General features: G+C 38.5%; 1 non-coding gene across 1 annotated transcript; it reads left to right on the top strand.

Annotated features, from left to right (window-relative positions):
• Window positions 1-11,751: 11,751 nt before the first annotated feature.
• LOC148548281 (small nucleolar RNA R71) lies at window positions 11,752-11,859 on the top strand. The gene has a single exon (XR_015897612.1). It is a non-coding gene; the product is annotated as a small nucleolar RNA R71 (small nucleolar RNA).
• The last annotated feature ends 336 nt before the right edge of the window (window positions 11,860-12,195 follow it).

Raw genomic sequence — 12,195 nt, 5'->3', positions numbered from 1 at the left:
TCTTAGTCAGGATATCAATTATAATTATCAGTTTGGATTGCGAAAAATAAAAGAGCATGAATTAAATACTTGTTATACAGTAATGGAGAATATGTTGGAGTTTTGGAGATGCTTTGTCTTTTGAATCTCTGCTTTCCCCCTGTCTTCTTCTTCTTCACGCACGCAAGGTTCCTCCTATGGCAAGCTGTGTGTTGGTGGATCACTGTTGTTAATGGCTACCATCCATCCTCTCAGTGAAAATGGTCCAGGTGCGCTGTCATTGCACGGCTAATCATCTGTCGGTTCTCACTCATGCTGGAATAGGATCCATTGATCCTTTTGCGTCTGTCACTATGCCCAACCCTGTTTGAAGCTTGTTACAGTCATTCAATCCCTGAATCCTACTCGGAATACCACAGACAAGGTTTAGACTTTCCGGATTCTCAAGAATGCTGCCAATGGGTTCTAGCTTATACCACGAAGATTCTGATTAAGGAATCCAAGAGATACTCATTCAATCGAAGGTAGAACGGAAGTGGTTGTCAGGCCCGCGTTCATAGGTTGAGAATGGTGATGAGTGTCACAGATCATCACATCCATCATAATGAAGTGCGAATGAGCATCTTAGATAGAAACAAGCGTGTTTGAATGGAAAACAGAAATACTTGCATTAATTCATCGAGACACAGCAGAGCTCCTCACCCCCAACAATGGAGTTTAGAGACTCATGCCGTCATAGAGTAGAAAGTTTAGATCTAAAAATGTCATGAGATACAAAATAAATCTCTAAAAGTTGTTTAAATACTAAACTAGTAACCTAGGTTTACAGAAAATGAATAAGCTATGATAGATAGTGCAAAAATTCACTTTTGGGGCCCACTTAGTGTGTGCTGGGGCTGAGACTTGAGCTTTACACGTGCCTAGGCTTTTTCTAGAGTTAAACACCAGGTTGTAACCTGTTTTGGGCGTTTAACTCCAACTTGTAACCTGTTTCTGGCGTTTAACGCCAGAATGCAGCATGGAACTGGCGTTGAACGCCAGTTTACATCATTTATCCTTGAGCAAAGTATGGACTATTATATATTGCTGGAAATCTCTGGATGTCTACTTTCCAACGAAATTAAGAGCGCATCATTTGAACTCTTGTAGCTCCAGAAAATCCATTTCGAGTGCAGGGAGGTCAGAATCCAACAGCATCAGCAGTCCTTTTTCAGCCTGAATCAGATTTTTGCTCAGCTCCCTCAATTTCAGCCAGAAATTACCTGAAATCACAGAAAAACACACAAACTCATAGTAAAGTCCAGAAATGTGATTTTTATTTAAAAACTAATAAAAAATATAATAAAAAGTGACTAAAACATATTAAAAACTACCTAAAAATAATGCCAAAAAGCGTATAAATTATCCGCTCATCACAACACCAAACTTAAATTGTTGCTTGTCTCCAAGCAACTAAAAACAAAGTAGGATAAAAAGAAGAGAATATAAAATGAATTCCAAAAATATCTATGAGGATCAGTCTTAATTAGATGAGCGGGGCTATTAGCTTTTTGCTTCTGAACAGTTTTGGCATCTCACTTAATCCTTTGAAGTTCAAAATGATTAGTATCTATAGGAACTCAGAATTCAGATAGTGTTATTGATTCTCCTAGTTCAGTATGTTGATTCTTGAACACAGCTACTTTATGAGTCTTGGCCGTGGCCCTAAGCACTCTATTTTCCAGTATTATCACCAGATACATACATGCCACAGACACATAACTGGGTGAATCTTTTTAGATTGTGACTCAGCTTTGCTAAAGTCCCCAATTAGAGGTGTCCAGGGTTCTTCAGCATACTCTGTTTTTGCTTTTGACCTCGACTTTAACCGCTCAGTCTCAAGTTTTCACTTGACACCCTCACGCCACAAGCACATGGTTAGGGACAGCTTGGTTTAGCCGCTTAGGCCAGGATTTTATTCCTTTAGGCCCTCCTATCCACTGATGCTCAAAGCCTTGGATCCTTCTTATTACCCTTGCCTTTTGGTTTTAAGGGCTATTGGCTTTTTGCTCTTGCCTTTTAGTTTAAAGAGCTTTTGGCTTTTTCTGCTTGCTTTTTCTTTTTCTTGCTCTCTTTTTTTTCTCTTTTTTATCTGTATTTTTTTTTCTGCAAGCTTTGTTCTTCACTGCTTTTTCTTACTTCAAGAATTATTTTTATGATTTTTCAGATTATCAAATAACATTTCTCCTTTTTCATCATTCTTTCAAGAGCCAACAATTTTAACATTCATAAACAACAAATTCAAAAGACATATGCACTGTTCAAGCATTCATTCAGAAAACAAAAAGTATTGCCACCACATCAAAATAATTAAACTATTTTAAAATTCGAAATTCATGTACTTCTTTTTCTTTTTCAGAAAACATTTTTCATTTAAGAAAGGTGATGGATTCATAGGACATTCATAACTTTAAGACATAGACACTTAAATACTAATGATCATGTAATAAGACACAAACATAAACATAAAGCATAGTAAACAAGAAACAGAGAAAAATAAATAGACAAAGAGATTAAGGAACGGGTCTACCTTAGTGAGGTTGGCGTCTTCCTCTTCTTGAAGAACCAATGGTGCTCTTGAGCTCCTCTATGTCTCTTCCTTGCCTTTGTTGCTTCATCCCTAGTGATTTTGGTGCTCCTATCCTTAGTTGCTCCCAATAGTTGTGTGGAGAAAAATGTATCCCTTGAGGCATCTCAGGGATTTCTTGGTGAGGGAATTCCTCATGCTCTTGTTGAGGTCCATGAGTGGGCTCTCTTGTTGTGCAGTCAAATGCTTTACTACTGAGCTGTGGACCCTTGAGATAAATCTTTCCATCTTCTATGACTCGGAGGTGGAAGCTTTTGTTTTCCCTTTCCTCTTTCTAGAGGTTTCTCTGGCCTTAGGTGCAATAAATGGCTATGGAAAAACAAAAAGCAATGCTTTTACCACACCAAACTTAGAAGGTTTTCTCGTCCTCGAGCAAAAGAAGAAAGAAGTGAGTAGAAGAAGAAGAAAATGGAGGAGATGGAGGTGTGTGAATGGTTTGAATTTGAGTGGGTGGGTGTAGGTGGGTTGTATGATGGTTTTGGAGGAGTAATAGAGGTGATTGGTGAAGGGTATTTGGGGAAGAATGTTATGAAAAGGTGGGAAGAGTAGAGAAGAAGAGGTGGAGTAGGTGGGAATCCTGTGGGATTTACAGATCCTGTGGAGATCCTGTGGGGTCCACAGATCCAGTGGGGTCAAGGACTTAACATCCATGCTCTAATTAGGCGTGTAAAATGCCCTTAGCATGCATTTCTGGCGTTAAACGCCAGCTTGCTTCTTGTTTTTGGCGTTAAACGCCCAAATGTAGCCTGTTTCTAGCGTTTAACGCCAGGTTGATGCTTGTTTCTGGCGTTAAACGCCAGACAGATGCTTGTTTCTGGCGTTTAAACGCCAGATTGCTCCTCCTTCAAGGTGTGCCGTTTCTTCTGCTGTTTTTGATTCTGTTTTTTTATTTTTCAGTAGTTTTTGTGACTTTACATGATCATCAACCTAAAGAAAACATAAAATAGCAATGGAAAATAAATAGATATAATTAAATGACATTGGGTTGCCTCCCAACAAGCGCTTCTTTAATGTCTTTAGCTGGACCTTGCTGAGCTTTTAATCTAGCCTCAGCCTTGAGCATTCTTGCTCAATATTGCCTTCAAGATAATGCTTGATTCTCTGTCCATTAACAATGAACTTCTCATCAGAATCAATGTCTTGAAGCTCCACATAGCCATATGATGACACACTTGTAATCACATATGGTCCCCTCCACCGGGATTTCAGTTTACCGGGGAATAGCCTGAGCCTAGAATTAAACAACAGAATTTTCTGTCCTGGTTTAAAGACTCTAGATGACAGCTTTCTGTCATGCCATCTTTTTGCTTTTTCTTTGTAAAGCTTGGCATTTTCGAAAGCAGTGAGTCTGAATTTCTCTAGCTCATTCAGCTGGAGCAATCTTTTTTCTCCAGCTAATTTGGCATCAAAGTTTAGGAATCTGGTTGCCCAGTAGGCCTTATGCTCCAGTTCCACGGGCAAACGACAGGCCTTACCATACACAAGCTGGTATGGAGAGGTCCCTATAGGAGTCTTGAATGCTGTTCCGTAAGCCCACAGAGCATCATCCAAGCTTCTCGCCCAATTCTTTCTACGGGTACTTACAGTCCGTTCTAGAATTCTTTTTATTTCTCTATTAGAGACTTCAGCTTGCCCATTTGTCTGTGGATGATATGGAGTCGCCACCTTGTGGCGAATCCCATACCGGACCATGGCAGAGTAAAGCTGTTTGTTGTAGAAGTGAGTGCCCTCATCACTGATTAGTACTCTTGGGACACCAAACCTGCTGAAGATATGTTTCTGGAGGAACTTCAGCACTGTTTTAGTATCATTGGTAGGTGTGGCAACGACCTCTACCCATTTTGATACATAGTCGACTGCCACCAGAATATAAGTGTTTGAGTATGATGGTGGGAAAGGTCCCATGAAGTCAATTCCCCATACATCAAACAACTCAATCTCCAAGATTCCCTGTTGAGGCATGGCGTAACCATGAGGCAGATTACCAGCTCTTTGGCAACTGTCACAGTTACGTACAAACTCTCGGGAATCCCTATAGAGTGTAGGCCAGTAGAAGCCACATTGGAGGACCTTGGTGGCTGTTCGCTCACCTCCAAAATGGCCTCCATATTGTGATCCATGGCAATACCATAAGATCCTCTGTGCTTCTTCTCTAGGCACACACCTATGGATTATTTCGTTTGCACATCTCTTAAAGAGATAGGGTTCATCCCACAAGTAGTACTTTGCATCAGTAATTAATTTTTTCTTTTGTTGCCTGCTGTACTCCTTGGGTATGAACCTTGCAGCTTTATAGTTTGCAATATCTACAAACCATGGTGTTTCTTGAATGACAAACAAATGCTCATCCAAAAAGATCTCAGAGATCTCAATAGAGGGGGGAAACTCCCCTTCTACTGGTTCTATCTGGGACAGATGATCAGCCACTTGGTTCTCTGTCCCTTTTCTGTCTCTTATTTCTATATCAAACTCTTGCAGAAGCAACACCCATCTTATGAGCCTGGGTTTTGAATCCTGCTTTGTGAGTAGATATTTAAGAACAGCATGGCCAGTGTACACAATCACTTTTGATCCTACTAAGTATGATCTAAACTTGTCAATGGCATAAACCACTGCAAGCAATTTTTTTTCTGTGGTTGTGTAATTTTTCTGGGCATCATTTAAAATACGGCTAGCATAATAAATGACATGTAGAAGCTTGTCATGCCTCTGCCCCAGTACTGCACCAATGGCATGGTCACTGGCATCACACATTAGTTCAAATGGTAATGTCCAGTCTGGTGCAGAAATAACTGGTGCTGTGACCAGCTTAGCTTTCAGAGTCTCAAACGCTTGCAGACACTCTGTGTCAAACATAAATGGTGTGTCAGCAGCTAGCAGATTGCTCAGAGGTTTTGCAATTTTTGAAAAATCCTTTATAAACCTCCTGTAGAATCCTGCATGCCCCAGAAAGCTTCTGATTGCCTTAACATTAGCAAGTGGTGGTAATTTTTCAATTACTTCCACTTTAGCTTGATCCACCTCTATCCCTTTGTTTGAAATTTTATGCCCAAGGACAATTCCTTCAGTCACCATAAAGTGACATTTTTTCCAGTTTAAAACTAGGTTGGTCTCTTGGCATCTTTTCAGAACAAGTGCTAAATGGTCAAGGCAGGAGCTGAATGAGTCTCCAAATACTGAAAAGTCATCTATGAAGACTTCCAGAAATTTCTCAACCATATCAGAGAAGATAGAGAGCATGTACCTTTGAAAGGTTGCAGGTGCATTACACAGACCAAAAGGTATTCTTCTGTAAGCAAATACTCCAGAAGGACATGTGAATTCTATTTTCTCTTGGTCCTGAGGATCTACTGCAATTTGGTTGTAACCTGAATAGCCATCCAAAAAGTAGTAATATTCATGACCTGCTAGTCTCTCTAGCATCTGGTCTATGAATGGTAAAGGAAAATGATCCTTTCTGGTGGCTGTGTTGAGCCTTCTGTAGTCAATACACATGCGCCACCCTGTAACTGTTCTTGTAGGAACCAGTTTATTTTTTTCATTATGAACCACTGTCATGCCTCCCTTCTTGGGAATAACTTGAACAGGGCTCACCTAGGGGCTATCAGAAATAGGATAAATAATCCCAGCCTCCAGTAATTTGGTGACCTCTTTCTGCACCACTTCCTTCATGGCTGGATTTAGCTGCCTCTGTGGTTGAACCACTGGCTTAGCATCATCCTCCAATAGGATGTTGTGCATGCATCTAGCTGGGCTTATGCCCTTAAGGTCACTTATAGACCACCCAAGAACTGTCTTGTGTGTCCTTAGCACTTGAATTAGTGCTTCCTCTTCCAGTGGATTTAAAGCAAAGCTTATGATCACTGGAAAAGTGTCACCTTCTCCCAGAAATGCATATTTCTGGGATGGTGGTAATGGCTTGAGCTCGGGTTTAGGAGATTTCTCCTCTTCCTGAGGAAGTCTCAGAGGCTCTTTCAATTCCTCTGAACCCTCCAAATCAGGCTGAACATCTTTAAAGATGTCTTCCAGCTCTGATTCGAGACTCTCAGCCATGTTGACCTCCTCTACCAAAGAGTCAATGAGATCAACTTTCATGCAGTCTTTCGGTGTGTCTGGATGCTGCATGGCTTTGACAGCATTCAACTTAAACTCATCCTCATTGACTCTCAGGGTTACTTCCCCCTTTTGGACATCAATGAGAGTTCGTCCAGTTGCTAGGAAAGGTCTTCCTAGAATGAGAGTAGCACTTTTGTGCTCCTCCATTTCCAGCACTACAAAGTCAGTGGGAAAGGCGAATGGCCCAACCCTGACAATCATGTCCTCAATCACGCCTGATGGGTATTTAATGGAGCCATCAGCAAGTTGGAGACATATCCGGGTTAGTTTAACTTCTTCAGTTAAACCAAGCTTTCTGATAGTGGATGCAGGTATTAGGTTGATGCTTGCCCCAAGATCACATAAAGCTGTCTTGGTGCAATTACCCTCTAATATGCATGGTATTAGAAAGCTTCCAGGATCTTTAAGCTTTTCTAGAAAGCTTTTCAGAATGACTGCACTGTATTCTTCAGTGAGGAGAACTCTTTCAGTTTCTCTCCAATCCTTCTTATGACTCAAGATCTCCTTCATGAACTTGGCATAAGAAGGTATTTGCTCAAGTGCCTTTGCAAATGGAATCTTTATTTCAAGAGTCCTGAGATAATCTGAAAAGCGAGCAAATTGCTTATCTTGTTCCTCTTGGCGGAGTTTTTGAGGATAAGGTATCTTGGCTTTATATTCCTCAACCTTAGTTGTTGCAGGTTTATTTCCTACAGAGGTGGTTGGAGAAGCCTTTTTAGAGGGGTTGTTATCAGCACTTGTGTGTGTCTGATCCCTCACTGGCATTTGAATGCCAGGGTTAGAAGCTGGAGTGGCGTTGGACGCCAACTCCTTACTTGTTCCTGGCATTTGAACGCCTGAACTGAGCTTTCATTGGGCGTTTGACGCCAAATCCTTGCCTGTTTCTGGCGTTTGAATGCCAGAGTTATTCCTCTCTGGGCTCTTACTGTCCTCAGAGGGATTTTGGATAGCAGGTTGTTTATTTCTTGGCTTCTTGCTGCCTTGAAGTGAGGTATTTAATGTTTTCCCACTTCTTAATTGAATTGCTTGGCACTCTTCCGTTATTTATTTTGATAACTGCTGTTCTATTTGCTTCAACTGTACTTCCATATTCAGATTAGCTATTCTTGTGTCTTGTAGTATCTCCTTGAATTCGGCTAGTTGTTTTGTTAGAAAGTCTAATTGCTGATTGAATTCAGTAATTTGTTCTGCAGGACTGAGTTCAGCAGTTACTGTTTTAGCCTCTTCTTTCATGGAAGATTCACTGCTTAGGTACAGATGCTGATTTTTGGCAATTGTATCAATAAGCTCTTGAGCCTCTTCAATTGTCTTTCTCATGTGTATAGATCCACCAGCTGAGTGATCTAGAGAAATTTGAGCTTTCTCTGTAAGCCCATAATAGAAGATGTCTAACTGCACCCATTCTGAAAATATTTCAGAGGGGCATTTTCTTAGCATCTCTCTATATCTCTCCCAGGCATCATAAAGAGATTCATTATCTCCTTGTTTAAAGCCTTGGATGTTCAGCCTTAGCTGTGTCATCCATTTTGGAGGGAAGTATTGATTCAGAAATTTTTCTAACTGCTGTTTCTATCTCCTTATGCTAGCTTTAGGTTGGTTATTTAACCACCTCTTAGCTTGATCTTTTACAGCAAATGAAAATAGTAATAATCTGTAGACATCCTGATCTACTTTCTTATCATGTACTGTGTCAGCAATTTGTAAAAACTGTGCCAGAAACTCTGTAGGTTCTTCTTGTGGAAGACTGGAATACTGGCAACTTTGCTGCACCATGATAATGAGCTGAGGATTCAACTCAAAGCTACTGACTCCGATGGAGGGTATACAGATACTACTCCCATATGAAGCAGTAGTGGGGTTAGCATATGACCCCAGAGTCCTTCTGGACTGTTCATTTCCACTTAGGTCCATGATGAAGAAAAGGGAATTGATATGAATAGCAAATAGAATATATTTTTTTTATTTTTTTTATTTTTTTTGAAAATCAAAATTAAAATAAAATAAAATAAAATAAAAAATAGACTATAATTTCGAAAATTTGAAGAAAAAGAAATAAAAGAAAATTAAAAACTAAATTAATTAATTAAAAAGATTTGAAAAGGATGTGGGTGAGGATTTTCGAAAAAAATGAAGAGAAAGAAATTAGTTAGGAAGTTTTGAAAAAGATATGTCTTAAAATAAAAGATACTTGTAAGAAAATAAAAATAAAAATAAAATAAATAATAAAAAAAGAAAAGATATGAAAAAGATTTGATTTTAAGATTTGAGATTAGAAAAGATAAGATAAGCTAGGTAAGAGAAGATAAGGAATTTAAATTAAAAAGTTTTGAAATTTGAATTTTGAAATTTGAATTTTGAATTTTGGAAGTTGAAATTTGAAATTTGAAATAAGATAAGATAAGATTTTGAAAAGGATATAAATTTTTTTGAAAAAGATTTGAATTTTGAAATTTTAAAACTAAGATAAGATAAAATAAAAAAATTTTAAAATAAAATCTGAATTTTTAAAAGGAAAATTCGAAAAATCAATTAAAATAAAGGAGAAAGATATTTTTGAATTCAATGAGGAAAGAGAAAAACAATAAAAAGACACAAGACTTAAAATTTTTAGATCTAATGCTCCTTATTTTCGAAAATTTTGAAGGAAAAATACCAAGGAACATCAAACTTAAAAATTTTAAGATCAAGACACAAATAAAACTCAAGAACACCTTGAAGACTCACAAGAACAATAAGAACATGAAGAAAGAACACCAAACTTAAAATTTTTAGAAAATCACAATAAAATTTTCGAAAACTAAAGAAAAGCTAACAAGAAAATACCAAACTTAAAATTTGGCACAAGATTTAATCAAAGAAAATTTATTTTTAGAAAAGTTTTAAAAAGAAGATAGCCAATTACCAAGAACATAGGCACAACACTCTAGCCAATTGAGCTAAAAATTTAACGTGTTTTAATATTGTATTTCATAAATAAAATTTTTTTTGGAAACTGATATTTTGAAAAAGCACAAGAAAAACAAGAAAAGACACAGAATAAGAAAAACTAAAGATCAAACAAGGAAAATAAACAAGAACAACTTGAGAATTAAGAAAGAACTAAGAACATATAATTCGAAAAATTGAAAGAAAAAGAAAATCATGCAATTGACACCAAACTTAAAATATGAAACTAAACTCAAACAGAGGACTCTAAACCAAAAAGAAAAACTTTGCCTAATCTAAGCAACAAAATAAACCGTCAGTTGTCCAAACTCGAACAATCCCCAGCAACGGCGCCAAAAAGTTGGTGCACGAATTGTAAATCACACTTTTCACAACTCGTACCACTAACCAGCAAGTGCACTGGGTCGTCCAAGTAATACCTTACGTGAGTAAGGGTCGAATCCCACGGAGATTGTTGGTTTGAAGCAATCTATGGTTATCTTGTAATTCTTAGTCAGGATATCAATTATAATTATCAGTTTGGATTGCAAAAAATAAAAGAGCATGAATTAAATACTTGTTATGCAGTAATGGAGAATATGTTGGAGTTTTGGAGATGCTTTGTCTTCTGAATCTCTGCTTTCCCCCTATCTTCTTCTTCACGCACGCAAGGTTCCTCCTATGTCAAGCTGTGTGTTGGTGGATCACTGTTATCAATGGCTACCATCCGTCCTCTCAGTGAAAATGGTCCAGGTGCGCTGTCACCGCACGGCTAATCATCTGTCGGTTTTCACTCATGCTGGAATAGGATCCATTGATCCTTTTGCGTCTGTCACTACGCCCAACCCTTGGAGTTTGAAGCTCGTCACAGTCATTCAATCCCTGAATCCTACTCAGAATACCACAGACAAGGTTTAGACTTTCCGGATTCTTAAGAATGCTGCCAATGGGTTCTAGATTATACCACGAAGATTCTGATTAAGGAATCTAAGAGATACTCATTCAATCGAAGGTAGAACTGAAGTGGTTGTCAGGCACGTGTTCATAGGTTGAGAATGGTGATGAGTGTCATGGATCATCACATCCATCATAATGAAGTGCGAATGAGCATCTTAGATAGAAACAAGCATGTTTGAATGGAAAACAGAAATAGTTGCATTAATTCATCGAGACACAGCAGAGCTCCTCACCCCCAACAATGGAGTTTAGAGACTCATGCCGTCAAAGAGTACAAAGTTCAGATCTAAAAATGTCATGAGATACAAAATAAATCTCTAAAAGTTGTTTAAATACTAAACTAGTAACCTAGGTTTACAGAAAATGAATAAGCTATGATAGATAGTGCATAAATTCCCTTTTGGGGCCCACTTGGTGTGTGCTAGGGCTGAGACTTGAGCTTTACACGTGCCTAGGCTATTTCTGGAGTTAAACACCAGGTTGTAACCTATTTTGGGCATTTAACTCCAACTTGTAACCTGTTTCTGGCGTTTAACGCCAGAATGCAGCATGGAACTGGCGTTGAACGCCTGTTTACGTCATTTATCCTTGAGCAAAGTATGGACTATTATATATTGCTAGAAAGCCCTGGATGTGTACTTTCCAACGCAATTAAGAGCGTGCCATTTGGACTCTTGTAGATCCAGAAAATCCATTTTGAGTGCAGGGAGGTCAAAATCCAACAACATCAGCAGTCCTTTTTCAGCCTGAATCAGATTTTTGCTCAGCTCCCTCAATTTCAGCCAGAAATTACCTGAAATCACAGAAAAACACACAAACTCATAGTAAAGTCAAGAAATTTGATTTTTATTTAAAAATTAATAAAAATATAATAAAAAGTGACTAAAACATATTAAAAACTACCTAAAAACAATGCCAAAAAGCGTATAAATTATCCGCTCATCACCGTTCCTCATAGGCGTCCCATTATTCACAGGATTCCTTTCAAAAGTGTACAGGAACTGGTTATTTGCAACCATGTCAATGAGTTCTTGAGCTTCTGCAGGCGTTTTCTTTAGGTGAATGGATCCACCTGCAGAATGGTCTAGTGACATCTTTGATAGCTCAGACAGACCATCATAGAATATATCCAAGATGGTCCATTCTGAAAGCATGTCATAAGGACACTTTTTGGTCAGTTCCTTGTATCTCTCCCAAGCTTCATAGAGGGATTCACCTTCCTTCTGTCTGAAGGTTTGAACATCTACTCTAAGCTTACTAAGCTTTTGAGGAGAAAAGAACTTGGCTAAGAAAGCCGTAACCAGCTTATCCCAAGAGTTCAGGCTATCTTTAGGTTGAGAGTCCAACCATACTCTAGCTCTGTCTCTTACAGCAAACGGGAAAAGCATAAGCCTGTAGACCTCGGGATCAACCCCATTGGTCTTAACAGTATCACAGATTTGCAAGAATTTAGTTAAGAATTGAAAAGGATCTTCAGATGGAAGTCCATAAAACTTGCAGTTCTGTTGCATCAGAGAAACTAATTGAGGTTTAAGCTCAAAATTGTTTGCTCCAATGGCAGGGATTAAGATCCTTCTTCCATGTAAATTGGA

Source organism: Arachis ipaensis, chromosome B8 (assembly GCF_059453495.1).
Source record: "Arachis ipaensis isolate K30076 ecotype BB chromosome B8, ASM5945349v1, whole genome shotgun sequence".
Classification (NCBI taxonomy): domain Eukaryota; kingdom Viridiplantae; phylum Streptophyta; class Magnoliopsida; order Fabales; family Fabaceae; genus Arachis; species Arachis ipaensis.
This window is presented reverse-complemented; position numbering and strand designations above follow the sequence as displayed.